General features: G+C 34.0%; 1 protein-coding gene across 1 annotated transcript in view; it reads right to left on the reverse strand.

Annotated features, from left to right (window-relative positions):
- LOC100644037 (ras-related protein Rab-32) overlaps nucleotides 1–19,701 on the reverse strand; it is a 57,186-nt gene that overhangs the window by 35,353 nt on the left and 2,132 nt on the right. The window lies entirely within an intron of this gene.

Below are 19,701 nucleotides of genomic sequence, written 5' to 3' on the forward strand. Positions count from 1 at the left end.
AGTGCTGAATTTTAGCTAAGCTTGAAGGGAATTCTGAACAGAACAAGTCCTGAATTTTTGTAACGTTTGAAGATTTGCTGCAATCGTTCCATCGAGTTAGATCCGGACTTTTGAGCCTGACTTTTCAAACTTTGAAAGTGAAAGAATGTCTTGATTCTTAGACTTTGGCAAGGTTTGCGAATTGAATGAAATTTCGATTCTTGAATTTCAGTGAAATTTCAAACATCTTCTTTGGAATTCTAAGTCTTAAATTTCGATAAAACTCGGAGCAGATTAATCAGACTCCTCAGATTTTGAGGGAAAAACAATAAGATTTGAAACTTCAAGTTTTCGATTGATTAAAAAGTTACTAATAAATTAATTACCAAATTAATTACTAAAGTTACTAATAAATTAGAGAATAAATATCAACAAAAGATCGGTCAAATTTTCAGTAAGACAGTTTAAAACAAAACCAGACAGCAATCATTCTAAACACTGGCTAGATATAGAAAAGTACTAGAAGCAAGAAGATGAAAATAAAAGTCTGGATCGCGAGTTTCGGTCTAACTCACGTAGGCGAAATAACGCTGGAAGTGCCAGACTTGTCCGACAAACCTTTGAACGCTTAAAATCGCTGTAGCTTGAAAGCTCTTTTGCCAAAGGCAAGTAGTATACAGAAACGCAATAACTTTTTTGTTCTCATAAACAGTCGTCGTGTCTCAATTTTTAAGGGATAAGAAAAATTCAATGCCATAATTTCGAAAATAACGAGAACTCGGTCGAACAACTTTGCACATTTTGACAATATTTTATGGTATTTTATCGTTTTGCGATAAATCAGGAAATTCTTCGAAAATTATACATTTTTCTGTGTTTTAAAAATATCACAAACACTGGCAGAAAATCGCGCCGAGCTACGACTAAAAATACTAATCACCAGGCGATAATTTCACAATTCATTTATTTATCAATTTACGCTAACATTTGATGTGTTATAAATTCAGCCTTGTAAAATTGTTTAGTGATTTCAAAAACAGATATTCATGAAAATAAAATTCCCTTGACGTAAGCAACTTCTGTCCTGTCATTCGTTCATTTTATCTGTTTCCTGTTTTTTATCACTGTCATCGTGTACATTTTCTATGCAGTCCTCTATTTTCACTGATTCTTTACTTTTCTCAATGACTCGTCAACTTCCATTCACAATCCTCGTCTTAACCGATATTTCACCGCGAAACAATTATCAACGAATTTATTTCAATTTATATAATAATATATAGGTATGTATGTGAGTGTGTGTTTATTCGGCCTCACGGTCAAGAAATATTTTACCTACAGAAGATTATTTCAACCTTATTGTTCCACAAGTCGAGGAATTAAATTCAATTTACTACATTCGATCAAACTAAATAAGTTCCATAAACCAAGTTGTAAATTTAACTTTAACTTTGAAATTCAATTCTGTATCGTTCGACCTCTATTATACTTTAACACTGAAAATAAACTCACGCAAGTGACTGAATTGCATAAAGGTGCGTAAATGAAGATATTAATTTCTATAGAAGACTGTTGCTTAACCTGACACGATAAACTCCGCTGTTGTTACAATTAAATTGTGAAATTCTATGCATTCTTGCGTTGGATGCACTTAATATGCAAAAACACATACGAAGTACAGTGCTTTTTACAATATTCAGTAGATAGGACAACATTTTCTGCTCAAGATCCACTGTTTTATTCTTCTTATAAGAATCTGAAATTTTGCATAAATATTCATAATCTAATTATAATATTTCGCACAGTACACACGAAAATACTCGCTTTAGACGCGCGTGTAATTAAAAAACAAATTTTTCCACCTGAAAGTTCTATTTTCTCATCATTTTAAGGTACGAATTTTTGCGCCTGTATATTCACCATCTAATTATAATAATTCAATCGCAAAACGTGCACACAGTACACCCCAAACCACTTGCTCTACATACGTGTGTAATTAAAAAACAAATTTTTCCACCTGAAAATTCTATTTTCTCGTCATTTTGGGATACGAATTTTTGCACGTGTATCAGGTCTGTAAATATGAAACCGGAATTTGCCTATAGATGGCCCTAGCTGATAATGTAGTTATCACTAAACTGCGTCATTGATGCCAAAAGTCTTTGCTGACATCTCACAAACATTTTCGATTCAGAACAATACAAGTTTCACGCAACAGCATAGTTTATAATAGCGTTGAACATGTCGAATTTTGTGCCTGGAAACTACGATTTGCGGACAGCATTGATTTTCTGTTACCATTTGAAGAAAACTGCTGCAGAATCGCATCGAATGCTTGTCGAAGCTTACGGTGAGCATGTTCTTGGTAAATCACAGTGCTTTGAGTGGTTTAAAAAATTCAGAAGTGGCAATTTTGACGTGAGGATCGAAGAACGTGGATCAGAAGGGTGTGATCTATTATGAGCTGTTAAAACTTGGCGAAACCGTTAATACTGAGCGCTACCGACAACAAATGATCGATTTGAATCAAGCTTTGCGTGAAAAATGACCAGAATATCAAAAAAGGCAACACAAAGTAATTTTGCTTCGTGATAACGCACCATCACATACAGCAAAACCGGTCAAGGAAACGATCGAAGCGTTCAGTTGGGAAATACTTTCGCACGCAGCTTACTCATCAGATTTGGCTCCGTCCGATTACTATTTATTTGCATCGATGGGACACTCACTTTCTGACCAGCACTTCACTTCTTACGAAAATGTACGAAAATGCCTCGATGACTGGTTTGCCTCAAAAGAGCGACAGTTTTTTTGGCGTGGCATCCACCAATTGCCAGACAGGTGGGGAAAATGTATAGCTAGCGATGGGCAATACTTCGAATAAAATATTTTTAATCATTTTCATACAATAAACGTGTATTTTCTATACAAAAATTCCGGTTTCATATTTACATACCTGGTATATTTACCATCTGATTATAATACAATAATTCAACCCTAAACGCGTGCACAGTACACACCACTGTACTTGCTCTGCACAGTCGTACAATTAAAAATACAAATTTTTCTATATCGAGACATCTAATCGAACAGCATCAAGCTCGTTCCACAAACAAATCGTAAATTTCCTCATTCTCGTGACGTATATGCGTATCAGCGTGGAACATCGACACAGATCGCGATTCGTGTCAGTAAATTTCAACTCGATTGCAGAGTGTTTTTCTCATGGCAGCGCTTCGCGTACGCAGTTGTTAAACCATCGCGTCGGTTCATTGCGACGAGTATCGATTGTAGCTTGATCCAAGTACCGGAAGCCTTACTCGTTGCATCGTTACCTGTGTCGTCCGTAAACGAATCGGACAATTGAGTTTCAGCTCGTCGACAAATCAGCTGCACGTCGATTCCGACGCCAGCTTATCGCATGGTGAAAAACTGTTAAAGATATTCAACGAACGAGAGAGCTTTCACATGGCCTGGGTTATCGCTAGATTACGGATTCTTCGTCAAATTCCTATTTTTATAAACGCAAGAAGAATAAATAGAATTGAACGTCGTTACGATCATCGAACTTTTACGCGCCAGTCTTGCTCTTATTTTAGCAAATATTGGTAATATTTTTGCAAGGTGATCGATTAGGAATCTTCCCAAGCAATCTTCTCATATTTTATTCGAATCTGAGACATCTTCGAGATGTTGGAAAGATAAGATTAAGACAAAAATGGTCGAAAGAACACGAGAGAGATAGAGATTTGTTTAATTTATTTGAAATTATAACAAATACTCTGTTTTGAATATTCTATATATTTTGAATATCATATGCATTTTGTACATTTTTGCATCTTGTCCTCCTTCATCCTAAAGCTTTTCTTCAAGTTATATTCCACTGTGTATTTCTATGCTAATACCAATACTAATTAATTATATCCAAATATATTAGATTACCTGGTGTTTAATAATGCCTTCATACGACTGCAAGAATTTTTGCAAAACTCCATTCGTCTAAACTTGTAAGGAAACAAACAGTTCATACATGTAACTGGAGATGATCAATTTTCCTCGATAAATATTATTTTTTGTTCGCGATTGATAGGAGTTCGCGTTCATACAAGCGAATTCAACCGATAAAAGCTATCAATTAAAATTTCGTCTCAATAAACGCGATTCAAATAAATAGAGTTACGTTGTACTACGAGAGTGAAATGTAGAACCTCGTGAAAAAGATACTTCATTGGAAAATAGGAATATATATGGTTATCATGATATATTTGTAGTATACTTGATGATATTTTTGTAGTATAGTCTTGTGCCTTATATTACGTGATATATAACGGAATATATGTGGTGTCATGATATATTTGTAGTATACTTGATGATATTTTTGTAGATACTTGATGATATATTTGTAGTGTACTTGATGATATTTTTGTAGTATAGTCTTGTGCCTTATATTACGTGATATATAACGGAATATATGCGGTGTCATGATATATTTGTAGTATACTTGATGATATATTTGTAGTGTACTTGATGATATTTTTGTAGTATAGTCTTGTGCCTTATATTACGTGATATATAACGGAATATATGCGGTGTCATGATATATTTGTAGTATACTTGATGATATATTTGTAGTGTACTTGATGATATTTTTGTAGTATACTTTTGTGTCTTATATTACGTGATATATTAAGGAATATATGTGGTGTCATGATATATTTGTAGTATACTTGATGATATTTTTGTAGATACTTGATGATATATTTGTAGTGTACTTGATGATATTTTTGTAGTATAGTCTTGTGCCTTATATTACGTGATAGTATAATGTCATAATACAGCAAACAATGATAGAGTAACACGGTTCTGTAGGTGCACGAAAATTGAATCTCATGCTGGTATAGTAATCTAAAATCGAGCCATCTCGAACCGTAATTTAAAACATAATATTGGGACTAGAAACTAGTCGAAAGAGATAAATAATTCTATTGGGATTTGGTCAATCACAGAAGATGCTCGAAACTAAAACAATGATCGTTATTTAGGATTTTTAATCAAAACAGGAAGACAAATATAGACGATGCACGTAACATTATCGCATTGGTTAACATTAATGATAATAAAACTCTTGGATGATAATAAATCATTCGTGACAACGAAGACGCGGATTTTAACCGGATCGATCACGATTTCTCTTAACCCAGAAACGACCCGTGATAACATTTCCACGCGACGATTAGACTTTTTCTAGACGAAATAATATAAAATAGACTTAGAAATAGTTTTGATTTCGTTCCTTATATTTCACTGTCGCTTTTGAAGTTTCTGGAACTTTTCTAGGTCTTTCATTTCGAGTTAGATTTTGTAGTATTTTTAAACGTATTTAGGTTACTCTAAATTTTTGCAATTCTTTAACTTTTTTAATTACGAACTTTAACGATGCATTGATGTAAGTATCTGTCGTTGTTGTGGGAAGAAATTTCCTCCTATTTTCATTTAAAACAGTTCTGGTTTCCTTAGTGTATCTATGTGTTATTAAAATCTCGCTTCTTTTTTTTTCAAATCTTCTATTAAAGAAAAATTGGCGAAGTAATAATATTACTCGTATTTGCTCAAATTTCAATTTATTCAACGCAACAAAGTAAAAAGCTTAACTACGCGATCGCAACATGTATTTAACAAACCCATTGTTAATTTAAATGAAACATTTCCCATAAATGAGCAAGAGGGCATCGCTGTACCGAAAAGTGATTAAAACTGAAAGCAAAAAACATTGAAAAAGTGAAAAAGAATAGAGAAACAAAGAACACGATCTTGATTGAATAATTGTATTCCGATTGAACAAACGGAATAAACATGATCGAACAGCGACGATCGAAAACAAACTGTATTCATGTATACAGAGTTTCGATTGATTGCGAGTATCGCAGTTTTGTAAAACAAAGATTGCCTTCCGCTTGTAAAAATAGCCAACAAAACTTTGGACGATTATTTTCATGTTTTATCTGCGGTACACGGTTCAATAATCGTGCGCGTGTAACCGAAACACGAGAAAAATAAAAAATCGCGGATTTGACAGTGGAATAAAAAAAAGAGAAGAAAGAGAATAGGAAAAAATAAATGAAAGAATTTTCGTTTCAACGTTTCTACCGATTATCAGTGGCGTTCAATGACATTTTTCGGCTGGTTGTTGTCGTTTTGTGGGGAGGGAGAGGGGTGGAACAAGAACGATTGAACGTTTCTCGCGAATTTACGATGCAACGCCTGCCATAAATCGGCAAATTGGCGTTGCAGAACAAATTGAAACTCGTCTCGATACATGGAAATTGAACGGGCCACATTTATTTCGCGAAACGCGTATTTCTTTCTTCGCGAGGAAGATTTACAGATGTTCTCTGCAGGAACAGAATATTTTCTCTGAATATTTTCCTGATGAAATGATGTTCGATGCGACGTGTAGTATACGATCGTGTTTTGCTTTCTTGAAGATTCAGAGATGTTCCCACGGAAACAGAATATTTTCGCGATGAAACTACATTTAACGTGATCTTTTTTTTTTTAGTTTACAATTACTTGTTTCACGAATTTAGAGGCTTAACATGTTGACTGTAAAGTCCAAGTCCAATGGACATTCAACGTGACTGAGATTTTTATTTTCTTAATACGTTGAGTACTGGTGACTCCACTGTGCAGTCATTCGATCAATGATTTTTCAAAATCAATTTTACTCTACCCATAACTCTTTTATAGACGCAGAATATTTTCTAGAAATATTTCTATAATAACTGCCTATGAAATCTATAGTATTTTAAATTATGTTTAAATAATTAATGTATATATTGTACGATGAATATCTATGAAATATCTATGAAATTTATAATCTTTGAAATTTTCATTTAATCATCTACACACACATCCATCCATTCATACACGTAAATTTATTTTACCTTTATATTACTGTTACACATCTATTGTCTACGATCAATCTAATTACCAACTATTATTTCAAAACAGAGTATTTATTATAGTATCTGGCAGATGAAACAAATTTCCATTTGAATTTCATTTCTGTAGACGTGTCGATAAAAATATAAAAATATATAAAAATCCACACATCATTTTATTATCTAATTTAAAGATAGAAATTTATTTAGCAACGAATATTTCTTAGCTTCTTCCCCAGCACTCTTCGTCTTCGTGATTACACATTTTCATTGACATTCCATGACTAAGAACAATTTAAAGACGCGAAAAATACGTAGAACGCGCATCATATACAAGAAAATAAAAAAGAAAAATACCCAAAGTAGAGTATTTATTATAATAAACACAGAAATTTTTATATGTATCAAGCTATACGCACCGTTTAGATCATGTTTTTAGTTGTCGTATTCTTGTCATTGCGTTATATTTTTATTTCACGTTGCTTAATATCTGTCGTTCTTTTTCCCTTGCTTTTCTCCTTTTATTTATTTTCTTGTTTTTCACGTATATATACGTATGAACATTTATTTCGTATGTATATGTTGTATTATATTTAATATTGTATTATATGTATACATTCGACTTATTCCCCTTCTATCATATAATAAATAATAATTAATATTAACGAATAGTGATTCTTAATGGATAAAACGAGTCCCTATTTAAAAGTTCTAATTGTTTCCATAAATATGTCAATTTGCATAAAATCCGCACTCTATTCGTGATGAACCATCGATCGTTTGCCATTTGATACAACGCAACGTTGACCGCTGTTATTTGCAAACGAAATTGCAACAGCGAAAAACAGTAATTACCATTTCTCATTCTCTTGTTTCCTCGTTCTCAGTCTCGCCGTTATTATCCCTGTCGTGTTTTTCGCTAAAAATTCATCTCGTTATCGATGTAATTAGCGTGTGGCTTATCGATCGGAAGTCGCGAAAGGTCGGCACTAATTTCGTGAAGTCATTAGGTTCGTCCGCTTTTTAAATCGTCTTATCGATCGTTTAATTTCTGAACGTCGCAAATTTGGTTAATTAAGGTAGATAACGAGTTCGATTTCGATTAATCGTTCAGACGCCACCATGTTTTGCATGTTAAGAGGACGTCTTTTTTGTAGTTCGTTTAATTGGTCGATTGCGAAATTGCTTGTTGACAGCGTAACGAGATTAAACGCGGCGCCTATGTTATTTGGCTTTCTAAGAAACAGCGAACGATTTGAACGAAACTTCTAAAAAAACAGCCGATAATCGTAGATTTCTCTTTTCTGGGCGTGCCCCTTTTTAGCTTCGCTGACACAGATTTAAGGGGTGAAACCACCCTCCAAAGTTTCATTCCTCCATAAGAGCTATCTTGGTAACTGTTACAGATGGGAAAAATTTCGTCAACAAAAGTTGAACGATTGTTGACATATTCGAAGAAAATGCTGGTGAACGAGCAATTTTCATATTAAAATTTCGTATAAAATGATTCGCGACCTTCGCGTTCGTTCGAAAAAATCAACAAATGTGCATACTAATGAATTTATCGAAAAGTAATGAAAACGTACATTTTGTTTATCCGTAACTTACTGTGAACCAAATTAGATCTAAAATTTTGCTATTTGCAGAAATTTCCTTAGAGACCTACAGTATCAGCGATCAAGCTTTCAATTGAATTTAAACCACAATTAAGAAAGAAAAGATTGTATACTTTTTGAAAAAAATCCTCGTTATCTCGATAATTAATTTTTCCAAATTTAATAACAAATCTCGCGGATGATGAAACGCTGGTCGTACAAATTGTACCAAATTTCAGATTGATTTATCTTGAAGATTCTTGCGTCAGAGCTTCGTACGTTACATTTTTAAGAAGAAAATGCCGTAGAACTTTTATCGGTTAGTAACAGAGGATCGATGGTGTTTTACTGATAAATCATGGTTATAAGAAACGGATTCGTGATTACACCATTAAGCGGGGTCAAGCTTGATAGCGAGTGATAACGAACACGTCGATAATCTTCGAGAACCGAGAAACGGAACACGAAAATTCACGCCGTTCGAAAGTTTCGATCGATCGGCTTTCGACTAGATCGAATCTGTGCGAGAAAAAATCGACTGATGTACGAATTTTTAAGATGCTTCAATTCTTCCCTTTGAAAATTTCCTTTAGCTCTTGGGCCTTGGAAAATAATAATTTCACGTCTCAGACCGATCATTAGCAATTAGAAATTGGAAACTGATAAAAGGATAAGGTAATTAGTAATTGATACTTTATAAACCGAATCTGATAAACAAAAACCGATAGTTGAAGTTGAAAGTATAAACATTTTACAGTAGAAATGCTAAGGCAATATTTGATACTGATGAGATCGCACACCGAATAATCGAATTAAAGTTTCAAGTTAAAATGCAACCTCGACACAAATGCATCGCGCTGAAGTTCCAATTCTTGGAAAGTGCTTTCGATGCAACGAAAATCGGCAGTCAATTGCGCTGCAGGTTTCTTGCGAATCGACGTGTCACGCGATTGCATTCTACTCGAGAAATACGTGTTTCCTTAGCGTGTTTCGAGTGGAAACGGTTGCGTTGGTCGTTCGTCGGTGTTTGCTCTCCATTCACTATCGTGAATTTTATCTGGTCGCTGCACCGCCTTGATATCAGTGACGATTTGCGATTTTTCATTTCGAAACACAAAAACGCCAAGAAACACGAGTTATGATTCAAGATGATCGATTCAAGAATCAAGATTAATTTCGATTTATTTATGGAGAACAAATCTATTAGAATATCCAATATTATGTTACTTATTATAAGTTGCAAAATATTTATTATAAATTACCTGCGCATATACGTATTACACATATGTATTAATACAATTAATACAAATACGTACAGCATGTCATTATAGTAATTGTTGAGATGCAAATGTATGCTGCAGAATGATAAATAAATTTTTATAGAAAGCTTACTGTAACGATTAGGGTATTTCGTATTGATTATGACACACGTGTATGTGAATTTCACGTACATTTCATGGACACACCAATGTTGCAAGAGTGGACATTATGGATCGATGACATGTAAAAAGAATGGCATTTACCATAGTGTTTGGTGAAACAACAATTAACATCATAATTATTAATTTTCTCGTTTTTGATCTCGTCGTTTCAGAAGATTTTCTGATTTTTATTCATGCAATTTTTCACACTTTCAAGATCTTTGTGCTTTAGAGCAATGGACTTGAAAGTCCAAATCTCGTATTTGGAACATTTTTAATTATCCATTAGAAGCATAAATAACGTGTAATTGAGGTTACTCATTCTTTTGTATAGTTTTAAGGACTTTTGTGATTTCGAACAGTTTCTCGAAAGTCTAAATCTAATTATTTCGAGATATTTTGATTATTAAGGATTCTGATTAGAAGTGGAATTCAAGCAAAATTCAAGCAAATAATTTTTCATATTTTAAGGAGCTTTGTGCTTCTAAAAACATTTCTCGAAGTCCAGAATTTGCGTACACCGTGGCCGATGCTATTGCATTCTCGTTGCGTTACCTTCGATAACGACATACAGTGGCTTAAACAGGCACAGCCCAACTATCATCATTGAAGTGGGATGTGCTAACAGTTACACGTTACACGCCTCGTTAAACATATTTATCGGATTACAACGTTATAATAAGTGCTTTATTATTGGCACACGTGTTTCTTGCTTCGACAATGTGTCTGTGGACGTCAATGGACATCCATCGATTGGCTTACGTAACAGAAATCCAAAAATAAAGATCGATATCCAATTAAATGAATCGAATAGATTCTACTCTAAAAGCAAAAATTCCGAATGAAAATTTCCTCTACAACTTTAATCAACACGTTACTATTAAATTAAAATTTTGACTGAAAGCTGAAAAGTCTAAATGAAAAGGTCCAAATTAAAATTCACGAAAAATATCTGATCGAAACTTCGAGACGTATTCGACGAAATAAATGACAAATAAATATCGGAGTTACAGTGAAATTAAGAGGAGCTAAATATCGGTGGTAAAATTTAATTTCAATGAAAATTTCCCATCGATGCACGCGGTCGGGTTCATTTAATTCGATTTAAAATCACTGCGCTACTTTTCAGTAGTATTACCCGCGTGTGTGATCAGACTGTCTGGAATCAATTGGCTTGGACTAACGGAGCGAACGAACGATGCTTCGTGATTCGATTTGTTTAATTTCTCCGTGTTAAACGAAAAGTAACGATGTGCAAATATTTCCAAGCATTCGTTTCAATGTTTAACAATTGCTGTTAATACTTGTCAGGATATAAAGCACAGCTGTTACATCGGGTTAAAGTTATTTACAATACACGTTGATATTTGCCTTTTTACGTATTTTCCAAATTTTCCTTGAGTCACAAAGGCAGTCTTATAATTTATAACATTATCTTTGTGAATCTTCCAAGATTCTTTTCGTACAACTTTTGATGTCAGTTTCTTCGCGTATATCGATCCTTGTTCGACGTTCTTTAAACGAATCTAATTAATCTACAATGTCTGAAGAAAAATTAAAAAATGAAATCTAAAAATCGAGTAATAAAACAACGTGTAACGAATAAACCTTCCTAAATGGAAAATTATTGAACAACGTAAATAATATAACGTACACGTATATCAGTAGTCAAAGGAGAATCTCTTTCGCTGAGGATGAGTTCGAAAAACCGATAGAAATGAAGGAAACGCGGCAGGAAATGGAAAAATCGAAAGCACTGAAACTTCGAAAGGTTCGAAGAGGAGGCAAGACGTGCAAAAATCAGGAATGAGGATGAATCAGAAGCATCGACACGATAACAAATACTCGATGATCAGACGGCAGCGAGGCTAGTCGAGTGATAACGATAAGGATCCGGCCGAAATGTTTATTTGACAAAATAGCTTTGCAATTGTCTCTTCTGTAAGTCACTAGACGCTATTTGTGCGATTATTCGATCAATTGAGAAATTCTTTCGCCATTGCTTGCGGGTTCGCAATTTCATTTGGAAACTTTCACTAATCGTAGTTAATCAAGAACTTGAATTATATTTTGATGATGGAAAAACGATGGAATTTTTCCACTGAAAATTTGAACACTAAATTGTTCTATAATAAATATATCAAGTGTCAGTGGAATTAAAAAATTGTGAAATTTTTAATAACTTTTTAAATAGATATTTTAACGAATATTTTTTCCATAATTTTTTAAATAAATACTTTTACAAAGCGTAGTTTCTTCGATGGAATATTTTTCGACAATCGAACGTGCTTCAATTTCTCGGCTGCATCGGTCTGATAAATTTTTCAAATCGACAAATCGATAGGTAGCTTTACTTCACGGCGCTGTACGGATGTTTTACCTCTCGTGCTTTTAAAGTCTACTTTTAAAATATTAAACCCGGTAGCGCAATAACGCACAGTCGGTTACATCTAAATGTACATCCATTTACATAAATATATATTATACGTAGTATCTGCAAACATCGATATTTCAGCAGTTCGATCACGAGCGATACGACCGCTTGAATATTTCAATAACCCAACATTTTATAACACACCATTGAAAAACTATAATATCTACGCTCGTATAAAATATTAAAAATCGCACTTTTTCAAACGTATTTCCATTTTCTTGCTATAACAAAGATCTATGAAAATATTTCGTGAAACAGAATCTCTTCCTTATGAACCTGATCGTTTCACGATTAATTTAACGTGAAAATTAAATTAAATGAAATTTTCTCCGCGGATATTTTTAAGAGGGGCGGTTTCGCGTCGAAATAACCACAAACCCGATTCGATCTGGGTCAGTCGACGTCGTTCGCGACGAAACTCGATCGCTTTTCATATTCTCGCGACACCTTCGATCCGGTCGACTTTAATCCGACCAGCTGGAATAGAGGCGCGACAAAAAGAAACGAGCAGCGGTTATGCAAGCCTTTCTTTTTTTAACCCTGTTCCTCGCGTCTAGCCGATAGGATCGCGATTAACGTCGAAGAATCGTACCTAATCGCGCTGATAATTCATGAACAAGATTCTGTAAAATCATCTTGACGATCCTCCGTTACTGCGACTAATTAATTTCACTAATTCCAATGTTTGATCACGTTCTTTGCGCAATACTCTGGCCTTCCTTATTGACTTCTTCTCGGTTTGGTCTCAGATTTTCTGATCTCGTCGCCAGAATATGCAACTGTGCAAAATAATATCTGCGAACGAGACGATCTCTCCTCGGGGTCTTGCCATAAGCCAAGGCGATCGACGTCGCAATTCTTTGTTTCTTAACGTGTCGTTATAATACAACTTTCTTTATCCTTTTCTTTTTCCCTTTTGCTGTTCCTTACACGAAGTATCCGCGAAATCATTGTACAAGCGATCGGGTGGTGATTCCACGTGAAAGAATAAGTCGATAAAAAAGAGTAACGTTTCTTCGTTTGAGGCTTCGTTTTCGAGAAAAATGTGTTTGAAGATCCGCCAGGTACACGCGTACTAATCGTAAGTCTCGAGATATCCGACTTCTCTTTCTGTACACGTTGATAATAATCTGATTAGACGAGCAGAGCGAAGAACGTAGGCAACATTTTGAACACTCGTTACGTTAACGAAATGAATTTCTAAATAGTAATATTCTCATTTTTAAATAGCAAACTTGTTATCCTTATTTATGAAACCATTCCAAATATGGACAATGTGGACATAAGATAACGGCAATGATAGGAAGCCAATGCTGACATTGTCCATGTTTATAAATATCAACACGAGCAAAAAGAGAAGTCGGATAGCTCGAAACTTACAATCAGTACACGTGCACCTGACGGATCTTTAGGCTCTTTTTCCCCGAAAAAGAAACCTCGAGCGAAAAAATGTTATTCTTTTTTTTTCCACTCATCTTTCCACACGACAACGTGTGCCACGCTTTTCGGAGACACCCTGTATACCTACGTGTTTTTTTTTTTTATCTTCGTTATATATTTATATTCCTTTTTTTTAATTTTCGTCTTTTTTCTTTCACATTTATTATTTTCACTGCGGTAACAACTTTTCTTCCTCGTGCCGTTAGGCTCGTGTTCGTGATTCGCTAAATAAATAGATAAATAAATCAGGTCTCTGCGTGAAATTAAGCGATTACTTAAGAAACATTATACCGAGTGAGAGTTTGTACAAAGTATAAATAAGGAAAATATTGTAACTGTATAGATTCTTAGAGGTCGAGGAACTTCTTTTGTAAAATTAAACTTTAAATTACACAGCCGATGATTGATCAATAATAACTTCTATTTAGGATTTACTCTACTCCATTTAGGAAGTTTTCTATCGAGGATTGGCTAATTTCTCTAAAGTCTGTAATACATAGATCGAAAAGAGGATAAGAGTGTTAAAGGGTAAATTTTGCATAATTTTTTAATGAACAATCTTGTGATAAATTTCCGGTGTCTTCTATTGAATGTTTGCTAATTTTGATATGGAAACGGTAACATGGATGGAGAAAAGGATAGGATTGTAAAAGAGGGAATTTTGAAATTATTTATGGTGTCTTCAAGTAACTTCAAAGTAACTGTGCCTGGAATGTTTTATCTTAATTTCCAAAGCCTATTAACCATCGATTATATCAGCTACAATATACTTGTATTTTTTGGAAGATGAAGGAATTTGTAATTATTGCACAATTGGAAGAACACAAAGGGCCGGTGTAAAAATGAGACGTCTCGTGCTAAGTAAATGGAGACAAACAATTATTTGTATGGCTGGAAACAAAGACGGGCAATACTGGCGAAAACAAGTCACGATAAGCCGAGAACGGATCACAATAAATTAAAAGGCAGCCTTGATAGAACATAAAACTGGCTATAGCTGGAAGAGATACAGATTGAAACAATTTAACTCGTGAGCCTTCAAAAACCAATTAAAATTGCAAACTATATAGACTACATTAATCAACCATTAACCAAACTATAAAAAGAAGGAAAAACAAACAGTAATTATTTTTACCTCTTAAGATATCCTCCCAGTCTTCGTTCGCAAGTAACGAAATGAAAATTTTCAAAGCAGACTAAACCAAAATAGAGAAAAGGTAAAAGATTTGTCTTTATCAAATTCGTCTCCTATTTCTCGATTGTGAAGAAAAAAAAAACAAAAGAAAGACCCAGAAAGGAAAACAAGAGAGAAAGTAAAATTTCCAAGAATCAGAAGTATCTTTCCATTCGTCTTCCAGGAATTTCTATCAAATTAAAAGGAATCGATCTATCAAACTGTTTAGTCAATACTCACTTGACCAATCGTCGAACGATACGAGGGAGTCATCGATAGGTTAGTCATCGATAATCTCAATTTCTAATCGTTTATCAAACGCTGCAAACTCTCATTCTCTCTCTCTCTCTCTCTCTCTCTCTCTCTCTCTCTCTATCTATCTATCTATCTATCTATCTTTTCAAGACTTTTCAATTCATCCTGTCACGTCCCACGGTATTCGAATACGGCGACAATCTACCGACCGATTAGATAAAACAAAGCCACCTCGGGAATTATCGAGACGAACATCGTCACGATATAAAACTTTCTCGGCCAGGTATTAAGCCTGTGGCTACCGGTGAAAGTTCGATCGATCGTCGAGTTCAGTTTTCTTCATCTGGAAACCATAGAAATCCGCAATGTGTTCGTACGAAGGTGTGAACAATTCAAGCGGTGTTTCTACGAGACGAGATCGAAGGAAAATGACGAAACTAATTACACTTGAGGCTCCTGGCACGTTAAATATTGACATCTGAAGATCAAGTAAAATGTCGTGACTCAGAATGAGGGAGAATGGCGCTTAAAAATAATTCGGGAAACTAACATTAAAAATAAATAAATGCATTGTCTATCTTTGAACTTCGACTATATTGTCAGACGCTCAGAAGTAGCAATAGAGTACACAAAACGTCCTGCATGCCACAGCCATCGAAATAATAACCAAATAGTAACAGAATAGCCGCGTTTGATATACAGCGGACGATAACCCCTCCAGAGGGACCAAGCCTTAGTATAAGAACCCTCGCAAACCAGCACTCAACACATTTTTTGTTATAACACTCTGAACCGTCACTCTGTTGGATTCAATAAACTTTTACTGTCATATCTAAAGTTCAATTTTTTAGCTTATTTGTGAAACGTTCGAACTACGACACGACGAGATCACCGGTAGTCTGTCAATTTTCTGATTTCTTGTGTTACCTGAATTCGAGTAACTCGAATTCAAATTCGCGTTCGTACAAGTCGAGTTATTTCTAAGTTCAAGTTCAAGTTACTTTCCTTGTCGCGAGACCAGCCTTTAAGTTCAGGTAATCTGACTTCGACTGAGTATTTCATTTAAGATACATATCTAAGAGTGCCATGGGTCGATCAATAATCGCCATCGATATTTCAAGATTCCCAACATCATCGTATAATATCGACAATATCGTATCGACAATACATATTCATCATTTTAGGTGAAAACCTTGAAATATCATATATTACATATATATGGATGTAATGTTCAAATAATTAAAATGTAAAAATACCATGCAACAGTTGCCACTCTTTCACAAAGATTTCCAAACTTCTTTTGAAACTAAGATCTTTGGGAAAAGGGATCCCCATGCAACATACGTGAGACACGTACAAATATATTTGACAAAAGTCCAGCAATTATTTTTAACAGAAAATAACAAGTTCTTCATTCTCAGCTAACTTAGAATTGGACACACTAAACTGACACGCTCTCTTCTTTTAACTAGATATGAGCCAAATAAGTGCAATAACTGTAACAGTATCCTAGTCTATATACTTCATGTTAATTATATTAACGTCTCGCGATAAAAAATTAAATTCCGTCTTTCAAATAAGATTCAGACGTGTTTAAATTGTGAAAAACATGGCGAAAATCTTCTTTAGAAATCTTTCTGAAAGATATTAATTTGTATCACCAAATTATGACATTTTAAACTATCGACTGAGTTTCAACATACACAGTATCGTACTAATTTTGAATTTAAGTTAATCGTACTGTATTGCACGGTAATTGCACTATATATGATATATGTTCAAGATATATAGATACTGTTATCTAAGCTTGTAATTTACCTTAATGTACTTTGCACTTTGTATTTTACATATTCTATTTTTGTATTATGTTAATCGCGGCAGCTAATGACCATGGGAAATAATTGACACAACTTTAACTGAAATCAAGAATAATAATAATAATAATATATGCGTGTGACACGTGTTAATCCTGAACAATATAATTGTATCATTAATTAAACTCAGGTACATGTATAATCCGAAATGTAATTAAAAGGTAAGGTAGGGCAGATTTATAACAGCGACGGTGTTTGTTTCAGCAGATTAGGTTTCGTTTTCCATTAGATAGTTACACGATGATTGATTTTTAGGGGTGGTTTTATTGGTTCTACAATGTAGCGATAATGGAACGAAAATTAACAGTAGATTGGATTCCTTGCTATACTATACTGATTAATACGAATCTCTCTCATACAGTTACTTTAATTAATTAACATATATATATATATATATATCAATAAATCTTTTAATTTTGCGTCACGTAAATCATTTTCATCAATTATTAGTTAGTGATAGGACGAACCTTTTTATAATAATACGCATATACATAAATCAATAATAAAAAAATAAGGAATTCCAAATATAAAAATTGGAATAATTAACACGGACAACTGCTTGCTCCCAGGACTCTTCAATATCGTTCAATCTCCCATCTAACATCATATTTTCGAGCTAACATCTTATCTGCCATGTAAGATAGCGCCACAATTAATTAAACCTAACTTAATAATAACTCAGGAAAGGAAGATAACAGATCCATAATAAATAACAGAAATGTCCACGTGCGACCACGACAGAAGTAAAACAAACTTTTAGGTAAATTTACAGGACAAATTTGTTAATAATGATACGTATATGGACAAACTGTGAGGTAATAAAATTAGCTGTTGACCCGGTGATTTTCTTCAGCGATAAGCAAATAGGCTACAATCTGAACAGCGATCAATGAGAATGGCTCCATCTAATAGAAATCCTCTGTAACCGATCATTTTCTGTAATGATACGCCATGGAAATCGTCGTTCCATGGGGAAACTAAATTACACCTGTTCGTACTTTAAAATGGTAACATTATAGGAAACGTCCCATCGTGCGGATTTTTATGCTCGATAATGCGCAAGTAAATACACTATCATTGAAAAGTATCTGAACACTTACTTATCTTCGGCAGGATGTAATTTAATTACGAAATTATACATTCGATATTTTATTCTTTATTCCCGCGATGGCTATATTTCATGGGATATTACGAAATTTTAAATTCACGTCAGATATTACGTATTATAGTTTCGGCTATAGATACGGACAATAGTAAATATAATTGTTATTGCAGTTCGTTCCAAGTTCGATATTTTATTATCTTTATTTTTGTGGTGGCCACGTTTAATGAAATATCACGAAGGGGTGAAAAGGTAGGTCTAATTTGTTGAAGATTTAAAATTAACACCAGATTTTACGTATTATAGTTAGACGTGGCTCGTAATATAGTTGTTTTTGAGATTCTTCCTAAGCTTGTTATTTCATTCTTTATTTTTACGATGGCTATATTTATTGGAATATTCCGACAGCGTCAAGTATCGTTTGCTTTTGTCGGAAATGTAAAATTGACGTCAGATTTTCTGTAGATATTATAATTTTGTCAGATACGAGATACAGTCTAGTTATTAGTGAAGTTCTTTCTAAGCTCTGTGATTTAGATATAAGGATTTTTCTAATCCCAGCGATTAGTTGAAAGAGGGACGTCGAATTGTGCATTTACTTTTGATAAGAATCGAGAAAGATTTTGGATGACTGATTTACTAATATTTAAAAACTCTCGATGAATAATTCGTAAATTAATATCGCTTTTAGTTAACTTATTAATTTATACGTTCTACCAATTTCAAATCGTCGGCGATATTATGATTCTTATAGACAGAGATGTGGAAGAAAGTGGTCAATAAATTTAAAAATGTATTCCCTAGAAATTATCACAATTTTTTATCGACGCGTCATTTGATTGAAAAATTATAGTGGAAGATTATCTGAAAAGGTAGGATAAATAAGATCACTTTTTAAGAGATTACTCGATTCAGCATAAGTGTTTGAACGTAATTGCAAACGCAACAGAAATTTCAAAATTGATATCTCGTCGAGTCAGCTCTCGTTTCCGTAAATCGACACTAAAAACTCGACGATGCAACAGGTGATTTCGATAAAACGATTTTTTCCTGACTACGAAATGATATTTCAAACAATTGGGCGAAGAGAAAATTTAGTAAAATCAAAAGTAGTGTTTTCAATCATCGGATTTAAGTACCAAAAGAAACAAGAAGAAAATTGTGTTATTCTTAATAAACGACTAATGAAAATAATTTTACAATTTGTACGTTGTTAACTAAATTCCCTCGATCAATTTCTTACAACAATCCCTGTCAGATTGTCTTTTTTCTCAACCATCCTGTGCAACGCAACTGAAGGAAAAGAAGATTAATGTGCTACTTGTTTGTGGTAAACGTTGCCAAGTGGAAAGAAAAATACTCTGCAGTTGGTCTTCGCAGTCTATTTTTCTAGAAGCGATTAAACAAGTTGAAGAACCGGAGCTGGTCAATTTACAATGGAGATAAAAAAAAGAAACGATTATGATAACGATTTGCAAATGAAAAT

Source organism: Bombus terrestris, chromosome 15 (genome assembly GCF_910591885.1).
Source record: "Bombus terrestris chromosome 15, iyBomTerr1.2, whole genome shotgun sequence".
Taxonomy (NCBI): Eukaryota; Metazoa; Arthropoda; class Insecta; order Hymenoptera; family Apidae; genus Bombus; species Bombus terrestris.